Here is a 3,627-nt window from a genome sequence, read left to right as displayed (position 1 = left end):
GACCACTTCGAGTGTAACCGAGCCTGTACAGCTGGCTTCTACACCTGGTATGACACCTTTAAAGGTTGTCTTTGTTGGTTTAATCCTTGAGGGATCTATACCCATTTTTCGCACTGTATCCTGATAAAGCAGGTTCAGGCTGCTGCCGCCGTCCATGAGGACTCTAGTGAGGTGAAATCCGTCAATGATTGGGTCTAGGACCAATGCGGCGAATCCTCCGTGATGAATGCTAGTGGGGTGGTCCCTTCGATCAAAAGTGATCGGGAAGGAGGACCATGGGTTGAACTTTGGGGCGACTGGCTCCAACGCAAAGACGTCCTTGAGAGCATGCTTCCGCTCCCTTTTGGGGATATGGGTTGCATATATCATGTTCACCGTCCGCACTTGCGGGGGGAAGCCCTTCTGTCCTCTGTTGTTCGGCGGCCGGGGCTCCTCCTCGTCATCGCTATGCAGCCTCTTGTCTCTGGTTTCGGCACTTAACTTGCCTGCCTGCTTGAACACCCAACAATCCCTGTTGGTGTGGTTGGCTGGTTGTTCGGGGGTGCCGTGTATCTGGCACGAGCGATCGAGTATCCGGTCTAAACTGGATGGGCCCGGAGGGTTTCTTTTGAATGGCTTCTTCCGCTGACCGGGTTTAGAGCCTCTGAATCCGGCATTAACTGCCGTATCCTCAGTATTGTCGTCGTTAATGCGGCGCTTGTGCTTGTTGCGACGTGACCTGCCATTGTTGTCCTTGGTATCCGAATTGCCAGGGCTCTTGGTTATGTTATTGCTACGAGCTAGCCAGCTGTCTTCTCCCGCGCAAAAGCGGGTCATGAGTGTCGTGACGGCTGCCATAGATTTCGGCTTTTCCTGTCCTAGGTGTCGGGCAAGCCATTCGTCTCGAAGTTGTGCCTGAAAGCTGCAAGGGCCTCTGTGTCCGGATAGTCGACTATTTGATTTTTCTTGGTTAGGAACCGTGTCCAGAATTGTCTGGCCGATTCCTCTGGCTGCTGGATTATGTGGCTTAGGTTATCGGCGTCTGGTGGTCGCACATAAGTGCCCTGGAAGTTGTCAAGGAATGCGGATTCCAGGTCCTCCCAGCAACTAATTGACTCTGCTGGCAGGCTGTTAAGCCAATGCCGAGTTGGTCCTTTAAGCTTGAGCGGGAGGTATTTGATGGCGTGTAGATCATCACCATGGGCCATGTGGATATGAACACTACTGGAAACTGGGAATTTGCCATCAGCCAGCTCTTTGCCATCTGCCAGCTGATGGCAAAGAACGTCTTTGCCATCTGCTTATAAAAAACAGATGGCAAAGAACTGACAGACGGCAAAGAACATGGTTGCCATCAGCCAATTCTTTGCCACCTGCTAGTGGATGGCAAATAATCTTTGCCATCTGCCAGCAGATGGCAAAGAGGTGGGTAGGGGTCCAGTGCTGTAACGGCCTATCAACCCACCTCTTTGCCATCTGCCAGCAGATGGGAAAGAATCTTTTCCGTCTGTTGACAGATGGCAAAGAAGTGGGTGGGGCCCAATGGATAACGGCGCTGTAACGGCCCAGTAGCCCCACCTCTTTGCCATCTGCCAGCCGCTGGCTGATGGCAAAGATATGGGCCTTTGCCATCCGCTGGCTGATGGCAAAGAGGCCTCTTCTTCTAAAAAAAATTCTCCTCCCCTCTCTCCCAGCCCGGCCCCACCCCTCTCTCTCTCCCAGCCCAGCCCCACCCCTCTCTCTATCCCCACATCACCCACCCCCACCACCGTTGTCTAAAAAAACACCCACCACCGCACCCGCGCGCCCCAGCCGTCGGACGACGCGCAACACCGCCGCCGGCCCGCCACCGCCCAACACCGCCGCCAGCCCGCCCCTCCCCGCCACCGCAGCCCGCCCCTGCACCCGTCCCTCCACCGTTCCAGGCGCGGCGCCACCCCCTCCCCGCGGTCCTCCCGCCCACCGCGGCGTGCCCCGCGGCCCTCCCTACCACCGCAGCCCACCACTCCACCGAGCCAGGCCGCGGCGCCGCCCCTTCCCGCGGCCCTCCCCGCCACGGCGCCATCCAATGCTGGTACTTTTCTTTATGTAAGCTCGATTTGTGCGTGTTTCGGCCGGGTGAAATCCGTGAGCGACCCTGGAGCACGACGCGCGGTTCGATTTGGTTCGGTTGGTCGATCGACGCGCCGCATTGGGGCTCCGATAGATTCCGCTAGCTGGAATCTGTGAGCAAGTTCCGAGTGCCGTCGCACGCTGCGCCCCATGCTGTTTTCGAGTGGGACGGGGATCCGGTTTCCCGTTGGTGCTGTGCTGCGAGGATTATGAATGCCGCACCAGTTCTACGTTTCCGTGATGGACTTGATTTGGATCCGGATGCGAGGTGCTTTTGTCTATCCATCCGTTCAGGTGGCAGTTTATTTTAGGGGATTTAGCGAAGCTTTGGCCTGGATTTCAGGTTTTTTAGCGCGAATTTGCCTGCATCTCTAAAATCCAGGACACCAAGTTCTAGGACAGTTGCAGGATTCATGGATGCAAACAGTTGTGGGTTGTATAGGCCGGCAGTCACATGATCCAGAATCATGGATGAAATCCTCATAAGTAACTAGTACGTGCATTAGGAACCTTGTATATATAAACTGCACGAATTGGTTCGTTTAATATATAGGTGATTTATTTAAGCAACACACATCACACCTCCATTAATTAGTTGTTACTTCCTTCCTTAATTTTAGTAGGTACTAGGTGATAAGATAACATTCGGTCTGCTGTTTTCTGAAACTGGTAGCTAGAGACATGATCCCTGCACTAGTTACAAGGTTCTGCATTGCATTGGGAAATGTTTTTGTTTTTGTTTGATCACATGCCTCGGCATGCATGCTTGATCATACATACGATACGACTGACTGCCCCAACTAAGATAATCGGCGCGTCGAGTCTCTCGTAGCTCGTATGCCTGTTCTGTATGTGATCAAAAGATTTTATTACTATATAGTAAGTAGAAGTGTTTCTGACCTGGTGATCTTCCTGGGATTTCCCTCAATGTTTGGCTGTTTGGTGGGTTGCAAGCTGATGGGCAGTTGTTCGCCATGGTCCAGGGTATTTGTGGTTCAGGTTTAGTTGAAACCGGGTGACAGTCTAGCCCGACCCATTTTTTAGAAATAGAAAGCATACAGTCGCCAGGGTGGTTTTTTTTGGACATACAAGTGTCCTCTATTTATTTGTCAGGAAATGTGAATGATACCGAATTGGAAAACAACCAAGTACTAAATAGACACTCCCTATTTATTTGTGAATTATGAGTTAGGTCATATATTTTCCAATTTTGTTATGAAAAACATCATATATATTTGCGTTGATCGGATGGATTTAAATGTGCAGTTGTTTCATCGCTGTGAGGGTCTGGTGTTCAACGACCTCCCCGTGCGTTCGACGAGCTCCGCCCCTGCATTCGTGGGTGAGCACAAATGACATCTCCTCCTCTCCCCCTTCATTTGCTCTGTTCCGGTCTTCGTGCCGATGAAACTTGCTAGCTATAGGTGTATTCAATCATCAGTATGCGTGACCACTATGCGTCTCCCATTCGAAAGGGTTACATCTATAAATATGCATTCATTTGCATATTTATAACCGTAATTCTTTCGAATTGTC

This window comes from Triticum aestivum, chromosome 3B (assembly GCF_018294505.1).
Source record: "Triticum aestivum cultivar Chinese Spring chromosome 3B, IWGSC CS RefSeq v2.1, whole genome shotgun sequence".
Taxonomy (NCBI): domain Eukaryota; kingdom Viridiplantae; phylum Streptophyta; class Magnoliopsida; order Poales; family Poaceae; genus Triticum; species Triticum aestivum.
Note: the sequence above shows the minus strand (reverse complement) of the source record.